At 38.8% G+C, this 9,821-nt stretch overlaps 1 long non-coding RNA gene across 1 annotated transcript; it reads left to right on the forward strand.

Annotated features, from left to right (window-relative positions):
* Positions 1-3,088: 3,088 nt before the first annotated feature.
* Positions 3,089-6,596, forward strand: LOC139962876 (uncharacterized). Its single transcript, XR_011791389.1, has 3 exons — positions 3,089-4,492; positions 5,260-5,497; positions 6,203-6,596. It is a non-coding gene; the product is annotated as an uncharacterized lncRNA (long non-coding RNA).
* Positions 6,597-9,821: the final 3,225 nt, after the last annotated feature.

Raw genomic sequence — 9,821 nt, forward strand, 5'->3', positions numbered from 1 at the left:
ACGTCACTGTTTGTATACCTCACTCACAACAATACTTTTAGTGTGTAAAGTTGTATACTTGAGCTGCCAAAAACATCAACGATATTACTCCTTTTCCCCGAAATGCCACAATTCTGTGTTGTTGGAGGTTGCAGTTATACCTCATCCAACAAAAGCATCAGCTTTTTTAGATTTCCGAGTAAAAGAACCGACGTAAAACGCCGCAGACTTTGGATCAATTTTTGAGATCCACGCGGAAAGATTTTTCAGCACCCGGAGTATCTCATGCCCATGAGTCCACATGCATGACCCTGCCTCTGTGTATTAAGCTGCAAATGTCTCATTCCGCGAAAGTTATATTCTGTCGATAGCTGTGTCGGACCATGGCCGGACATAGCTAAAGTGAAATTGACCGTAAACAAGCTCTGGACGTCCTTACATGTAACATTATATCAAGCAATTGACAGTATAATATTTACCGTAAGAGATGACCGTGTATATACCGTGTCTATAGGGTAGCATTGTTAGTACATGTATGGCTCACAGCATGTGTAAATAGTCATGCTATAGGATTTCATCGCATTTATCTATTTCCTTTGTTGTATTCCAGTATCGTGTGTTCGTAATACATTATGTTATATTGTCCGGTATGTTTATTCCGGCATCTGCATGGTCCAAGGAGTTGAATAAAAACGGTTCTATGTAGCGATCGGACGTTTTATTTCGTTAGTGACTGTCTGGTGATTGTGGGATGTAACTGGTCAAGGCCTGTTTCAACTAGACCTAACTCTATGGAATTACACAGAGTCACGGTAGTATTTCGCCCAGGATTGGACGAGAAACGTAAATTTGGATATTCACTGCTAAATTTTGTTTATTGAAAGGATCCTTTTTCTGTGTTTGTACTTTTGGATATTAAAATGAGTAAGTACTATGTTCAGCTGAAGCTTAGTCATGTATATGCTACCCTGGTCGATTCGGGTCAGCGTCTTCTCGTAGTTGTTCGATTATGTTTAGTGTCTTTTTGGTAATTCGTTGACAGTAACGTAAGCCATTTTCCCGTCACATATCACGCATGAGGCATCTTTTAGGTCTATTCTTCTGTTCAGTTTACGGTATCTTGCGATCAAATTGTATTACGGAATCGCCAAGCTGCTTGCATGTTCTACAGTATATTGTACCGTACGGACCTATTGACGCTCCGCTATGTAAAAGATGCTTCCATTTGAGTGGAAATTTTGCTAATGAAATAACCAATTTAACTAACATTTCTGCTTATAATTGTCTTAAAACTAGTTGTTAACCTTTCTTGTTTGAAGCTAACAACTTTTCAAACGCTCGAAATTGGAAGTCAAAAACAGTAGAATTGATCGCTATCTGTGTACAAACAGTGCCTATATCAGCGTTTGATTTTCGCGGTATACAAACAATGACGTCACACGTTGACCAGAGGCTCCTTTGGGTCAATCTCTGTTTTCAGACATTCCAGAGGTTCATGTCACGTGACTACCCAAAATGTCCATTTTCGTGGTCGCTTTTTGATGGGTTATAGTAAGTTTTCGAAGATTATTTTTTACACATGTTGATTATGGGTGTGTAAACTCCTAAATTAATGGAAAATCCCCCCCCCCAAAAAAAAAATTGCCTCCATAGTTGGTCTTTAATATAAATGTAATAATTAGCTATGCCGTTGTCCAAGTCTTCCGTTGAAGAGCTGAACAAAAAAGAGTTTTCATCCTCATATTCTGAGCCTGTTTCCATTATCTGATGGATAATAACATTTCTAGTTCCTTCAAAATTCATCTTAACATTAACAGTGTCACTCCTTACGTAATCACGAAACTTTCCTATATAGCTTTAGCGTGCTATACTTGGAGCCTATAAAGCAGATCTTTAAACAGTGTCCTACTTGCTTTATCAATAAATGCCATTAAAAGTTTCATATTTTTCAATTAAAATCTAAAGTAGGATATTTTCCATCTCATTCAAATCCACAAAATTATAGGCCAATTAGTCTCCTTTCAATTCTGGGAAAGATCTTTCAAAAATCTTAAACCACCGTATGAGGCTATTTCTCGATACCATTTTATTTGTCAGAGGCAGGAAATATTTTTTGAATCCCATATTTAGAATCTCTGAAGGTATCAAAATCGGCTTCCAACTTTCTAGACAGCCGCTCTGAGTCTTGACTGTGACTTAGCTTTTGAAAAATTAAATTTAAAACAAGTGGGCAATCCACAGAGTTGCATATCTCATCGCAAGCATACACTGATTTCAAATGAACAATTTGTTATTAGCTATACAATCTGGCAATACCGTTTTGGACCTTAACATTACTACACTCCTTTGTAATGAAATTATTGTGAAATTTTCCGCTCTTTTTTGTTGACTTTTATAACTTTTAACACTAGAAAGATTACACACATATATATATATATATATATATATACGTACTATATGTACTAGGTAAAAAAGTGTACCTTAGGTCGACAGTGTACCTTAGGTCGACCATTTTAAGAAATTTTTTTATTCTCGAAAATAGCTTTATAATGTTCTCCGTCCTCTAAAACGTTCATTTACAAGGTTTGGTTAGGGTCGGTTCAGGGTAAGGGTTAGAAAAAATCGATTGAATTTAGTGTGTAAGTCAATGTAAATGTCGACCTAAGGTATGATCCAGAGTAATATACATATATATATATATATATATATATATATATATATATATGTATCTATATATATATATATGTATCTATATATATATATATATATATATATATATATATATATTGCATTATGCCTACGCGCGTAGACTAGGCCTATTCCATGCGTCTAAGCGCGCAAAAGGACAAAGTCGGCCTAGTCTTTGTATAATTACCTTCACGTATATATTTATTATGACAAGGTATTCCTGGTATTCCCAGGACGGGGCAGCTCCCAGTGAAGCAGTGAATTCAATCCCCCCCCCCCCCCTCCCTCTTCCTCTGGCTGACACTGGTTTTACTTTTGTCTAATTTTATAATAATAATAATAATCAGCAGTTATTTCAACGACGCTTAAGCGACCACAAATGTGGGAGAAACCGCAAGGGCTTATGGTTTACAACTTACACGTCGGGTGGCTTTCAATTCAACATTTTAACTCAATTTTGGAATCTTTTCAATCGAGAAAGGTTTTGTTGGCGATCCTATCTGAAAACTAGTTGCTTGTCTTCATTTCTCCTACTCTATCATTTACTAGTCTGCTTTATTTATTTATTTGGCTAACCTGTAGGAGCTGCTCAAACAGGCTTTTCCGCCCCCTTCCCAACCTTTCCCTGTCACATTGAAGCAAACGACGTGTGTTGTCCTTGATTCATGCAAATGTAAACGTAGGTAAAGTTCAGTCACTGAATTAAAGGTCAAGTGACACGTAACAGATTTCCTTCAAACTTACACAAATTGAAAAGCTACATATCAAAACCCTATATTCCAAATTTGGAGTTCCACAATTGTTTCTTTGCTGTTTTAATTAAGTTAATAACCAAGCTAATTCCGTAAGATAATGACGTCACGGGGGAACCGCCAATGATACCAAAACTAAGTATGCCTAATATGCTAACCGAGATCAAAGCCGTAAACAATACGTCACGAACAGTAAACAAAATATCAGATGAGAATGGGTGCACAACAGTAGAAGAAAGTTTCGTGTTCGTCAAACACTGTATACAGCGATAGCTTAGTACCAGTGCACTCAGCCAGCCTAGCTGCCTATATAAGTAAAGATTGGCATGGACCTTCGATTGAATCTTATGTGTGCAGTGCGCCCTTCACTAGTTAAAGTTTCGATTCCTATCGCCTATCCGCGCAACTTGGACTTGGAACACCAACAGCTCGCCGTCTACAAGACAATGCCGTTCCTTCTCTATTTGGAGAAAGTATCTTCAAATCTCGAGGAGATATACTGAGAAACAAGTAGACCAGTAGTTGCGAAGCTGGATCGGAAAAGAGTAAGTGTATTTTCTGGCCTAGGCCTACTACAACAAGGACTAACTTGGTATTATTACTAACTTACAGTAGGCTAATTCTTATAATTTCGTTCAGTTAGTTAGGCCCTAAATTAGGTACGGCGACGATAAAGTTAGGCGTAGGCTAGGGCTATATTAACTTTTATCTGTGGTACATCATGAAAAATCCAGAATAACAAGCATAAGATGTTTACATGTCATTTTGCCCAATATTATAATGTGCTCCCACCTATCTATATACTCAGAGTCATAGCTCATATGTTTCACAGTAAATGACATCCTTATATTTTGCCATTTTTGATGGTAGGGCTGCAATTTTTGTTACAAGAGAAAACGCTTGTGACAGGTACTTTCAAACATATCAAACTGCTTTCTTAAATGAACTTTCATAACTTCCTTGTTATTTTCTTTCCCAATTTTCAATACTTAGATAAATCTAGAAGCTGTTCCCCAACCAACTGCAGTGAAAATAAAGGCAGGATTCTGCAGAATGTACATCTCCATCTAAAGGTAGCATGATCTTATAGACATGTGCTTGATATTACCGAAAAACAGTTGGGAAATAGGGGAGGGGAGGGTGGTACGTGACAGGCATTAAAGATTTAAGTAGTCAGTTTTGAACGGGATACAAGGAATCTCCACCAGTAAAACATCGAGGCATGTATATGGGGGGCAAGCTACCAGACAAAAAGGAGGCAGCAGTATTACGGCCGAAAGGTCCCCATAAATAGGCTTTAATAGAGTGATGGATGGGGAGGGGGGGTGGGGGGAGAAAATGTGGTAGAGAAGTGTAAGCTAGGGTAATACAAGGTAATGGAAAACTTTCATACATCTATAGAGTATTCTATAGCAGAAGTGAGTACATGCAAGGGCCAAAATTTTAGAAACAGTACTCGTTGAAAGCAAAATAGCAATTAAAACTGCACATCGGGCAGGCTGACTAGGGGATAATATACATTGTATTTTATCCATCATATACGCCTGCCTGACGAGAGTGGTTGAGGAGGCTATACCTGATGGCTTCACAGGAAAATATAAAGGCTACATCTATAGTTACTGAGAGAAGGGAGATTACATTGTAGTTATACTATATGAAACCAAGTTGAAGTCATTTGCAATGCTCATGGTGTGAGTGGCCCATATTTTTGCAGCCACATAAAGCAGGAGGATATGCTCTCCTTCAGAAAAGATAAGTGAACCATCTAGGCAGCTGACCCCTGTCCAAGAGCAGCCTACTGTATGTGTGTGGTATAATAAGCGTTTATTCTAATTTTCAGTGAATGTAACACATGTAGAAGTCCAGTGTTCACTGGTCCCCCTACCACCATTGAAGTTGCTGACTGTACCAACAGAGACAAGAACACCATCAAAGCAACCAGGGCCATCTCACAGTGGCGATGATGGTCCGTCTGCTGCTGTGGCATCCACATCGGGATACACCGAAAAACCGCCAGGTAGTCCGGACTACACTGCATCTGTTAACTCATCTGAACATGACAAAGATGACGCTTCAAGGTAATTTTCAAGATTGATAGTAGATTAGTCTGGAAAATCAATTGGTGCCATAACTTTCTGGAAAGAGGATCATTATTAATTTTGACACCAACACTGTGGGGCAGTCTGGAATGTGTGGTGAGGCCATCAGTCTTTACTTCAATTAGCATATACATACTGTATCTGGTAGAGTTGTCACAGCTGTATGTGAACAAGAAATAAAGGCACAAACAAGTTGTTGGATTTAACAGAGTATATTATATCATCACTTGGCTGGATATCTGCTACTGAATACAAATGGTGAAAGTTGCATCTTATACACTCTTTTACCATGGATTACAAGGGGATGGGACAGGATGTTACTCTGTCCACATGTTTACTTTACTACATAAACAGTGGTTAAGCTACTGAGACAATGACCACACATCCTGCTGAAGATTACATAATCCATAATATTAGGTGCACAAACAGGTGTAGGGTTTTTGTTGTAATCAGTAAAAAATATATTGGAATTGTTCAGGCACAAGTTGTCAGGTAAAACCTGACCCATGTATCCACACCAATTGAGGTGTACTCAGCTGTCGCCTTAGTTGGGCATCCAAAGACTTGACTGACAACTGTGCCATGCCTATTGACCGAAATGGAGTGATTGGAATGCCTCTATCTAAATGGTATGTTTTTATGAACTATTATTATATTATTCTTCATATCTTTACTATTCTACAGATTATGTATGGGAACTTCTTGACTGCTTGCAACAACTTCTGCAGAAGTGGAACTCTGGGAGAGGAGTGTCCTGTTCCTGTCAGAAAAGAGCCCCCACCACTTGCAAGCTCCTATGTTCATCCGAACAATGAGGATGCCATAAAACAACACTGAAGCAGATTTCAAAAGCTTTGCTGAAGTACTGTAGTTGATGGCCTCCCAATTTCTAATTTTGTTTCATTGTAGTGGGGAGCAATCGACTCTGTGAATGGTCTGTTCACATGATGTTTTGGCACAGCTGCAGAGCAGTGTTAATTAACAGGTCGCTACCAGCCTTTAGGGAAGTTGCTAAAGTTTTACATTAAAGTTTTACTTACATCTGGTTTCCATTGTAACTAACTAAATGATAACATTATATTTTAAAAAAAGTTCCAATGAGTATTCCTCTCTAGAGAGCCTAGACTCCATAAATATAAATTTCATGCTGACTTACTATTTGTATGCAACTTTGGTGTTTCAAACATGTTGCCAATTTTTTGTTTTTCTCGAAAAGACTTGACAGAAATTTGCTGTTTGTTCCCCGCATGGGATAAAATGTGATTTTTTTTATCCCATTTATGATCAAGTAACCTTGATATTCCATGGATTAATGAACAATTTCAGATTGATTCTCATTACACTTTTATTAAAATGAAAGCCTAAGCTCTCCAGATCCCATTGACATAGTGGTTTAGGGTACTTTATTCAAACTATTCTTCTATTTTAACCTAGTATATTTTAGATTTCAGTCATCCAGATTTTGTTGGCAGGCTACTAGAAGTGACAGCTTTGCTTACAAGAGAGAATACATACAAAAAATTAACTTGAGTTTTTATTATTTATTACTGTTATGTACTTCCCAAACTTGAAAATGTAAAATTTCATCCAAGATTGTAGTTAATACCATGAACCAGAAAAATGTAAGCTGGAATTCCAAAATGTTCACCATTCAGTCACAAAACAGACAGGACTGGACCCTGTTTCTATAAAACTTTGCAGAAATGATACTATGACTTGGCATAAACAGTCCACATTCTCACAGTCTTGATAATTTAAATCCTTTATACTGTTCAGATGGTAAAGCTTCTCTAATCCTCCTTACTGCATAGGATGGGAGAACAACACAAATCTCCTTCCCTAAAAACTGCTAGCTCATCCGTGCAAGTTGTCTGTATGCTGTGTGTCTGTATTTCCTGTAAAATAATCATATGAAAACCAGCTATAAAAGATGAAGACACACAAAAACTTGGTAGCCATCTGGGGACGTCAATTTTAAAATAAATTTCTATATGATTTCCAGAATTTGCTTGGCCCCTAAATCTGCCTCCCCTAAAGTAAGCCTAGCTATGCCATTTATACAAACTGATCATTGTATCTCGGGCACTAAAATTTGTAAATGGATCGTGCACAAGCATGGTGGACATTTTTTGTGTGGCATTTGGTTCCATGGCTCAGTGTTAATGACTACTATGTCAGTCAGCATGATAAGGGTTAACCTCAAGGGCATTACACCAGTTTTTGGACAAAATGACCTAATCAGAAGCAGGTTTTGAACATGGTGCACAAATTTTCTTGATCAAATCTATATCTTAATGTTATTCCTTTCACAACGAAACAAAACTAAACTATGAATACACCCTCTGTATTGTTACATCTTTCAACAGCAGGTCAGAGCAATGAATAAAGGTATACAACAAAAATAATGTATTCTATACTTACTCTTGGATCCTGTTTTCCTGTGCACGTCCACCATACTGTTGACGGTACATGTAGAAAGCTGTCTGAAGAAACAATGGGTTCAGGCACATAGCTTCAAAACCTGGGTGTAAGGTGATGCATGCAGCACCTTCTTCATCCATCACAGTCCTTACTTATCTATTTCGCTGCAGCATCTACACTCCCTTGCTGTAGGCATCACAGCACATTGGCCACAATGACACCTGTAAACAATACAAACCAGTTCAAATAATAAAGAGCCAATTCAATGACTTCATACCGACCTCAATTATTGGGGCATACTGTACTAACATGTCAAAATAGAAAAGGGGCACCTCTGAAGGGCAATCTACCGTTGAAGCTCCTTACAAGTAACATCACTAGTAAGGAGGGGGTAGCCTCTTCTTAGAAGTCTTGCCTCTGTTGGGACAATGCTGCAAAGGAAAATAAAACAGGCCGATGTTGCCTCGTTTCCAACTCTTTCCCACTTCTGAATCCATTCCCTAGATTGAGAAAATCTGGTTATGAAATTAGTTCAAGCAGAAATGACAAAAAGCTGGTGTGAGGTGCCACCTTCTCCCTCCCCCCACCCTTCCCTGATTTGTGGTAACTTCACTAATTTGCAACTACAACTGCTAGGAAATTAATAATAGGCCACCTCTGAATTTGTTGTGCACTCTTCCAATTGGCTCCTTCAATCTACTAACCAAATGAAATATGTCTGTGTGACATGTTCCTGGGGCATGTTGCTGCCACAACTTTTAAGGAAAATAGTAACTTCCTTAACTTAACTCGACCGCACTTTCATGTTAATTTTGCTGCTCCATCAACAAATTGGCTAGCTAAGAGTATGAGCAAAGTTAGGAAACATTTATCGGTTCTAGGCCTAACTAGTGACACAACTATCCTATATACAGTATAGTGCGCTAGGCGTAACGTTACCGTTGTATTCCGTCAAGACGATCAATTTCGACATCGCTGTCCGATCCCGCTTCCTCTTCGCTGGTCTCCGGTTCGAACATGTAGGGAAAAACTTCCCCACGATCGTCCACCATGTCCTCCATTTCCCTTACTTCTTCGCCGTTGCTATCTAAATACTGTGTGTCAATGCCACCAGCAGCCATTTCGCGATATGTATAAGCTATGCTGTGCTGTGTATATATGCGTACTACAGTGCGTGTATAGAAACAACGAGGTAAATGAATCTGGAGGATTCATGTCAATTGGGTGCGCGCGTACCATGTATGGAGGGTCATGTGATGTGTTCCAGGGTGGTACTATACTGATATTTCTCTGTAGCAGTTCGAGAACAGTGTTAGTGACTTCGTGAAAGATTGGTCGGTTCGGACATGGGAAATAACGGCATAAGAAGGTACTGGTACTTCAGGCCTACGAAATAGTGCTAATATGCTAACGTTCAACCTTATTCTCTTGAATGAAGGCAGGCTTTCTACATAATCTTACTTATTAATACAGCTCTAGGGCACGCTTTGTCTCATATGGCCTAACGTTTTAATACACGCTATAAGTTAATGTAGAAATGGGAAATGTTTAGTTCAGTGCAACCACGGAATTCTCCATGGAACAGAGCCTAATGCTGCTCGACGGGAATATAGCTATCACGTTAGGCTACAGGCACGGTTATTGCTAGGTAACGGGTGTCGTCTGCTGCTCTAAGCACGCAAACACATTTACGTACTAGTTGGGTGAAATAATCATGCGTAATAGGGAGAGTAGTATATTAGTACCACCCTGGAACACATCACATGACCCTCCATACATGGTACGCGCGTACGCCCGTATTTACTGTGTGATAGTTTCTCCAGATTCATTTACCTCGTTGTATAGAAACTGTATGTGGTAGCAATAAGCAGTGCAACGATAT

This window comes from Apostichopus japonicus, chromosome 21 (genome assembly GCF_037975245.1).
Source record: "Apostichopus japonicus isolate 1M-3 chromosome 21, ASM3797524v1, whole genome shotgun sequence".
Lineage (NCBI taxonomy): Eukaryota > Metazoa > Echinodermata > Holothuroidea > Aspidochirotida > Stichopodidae > Apostichopus > Apostichopus japonicus.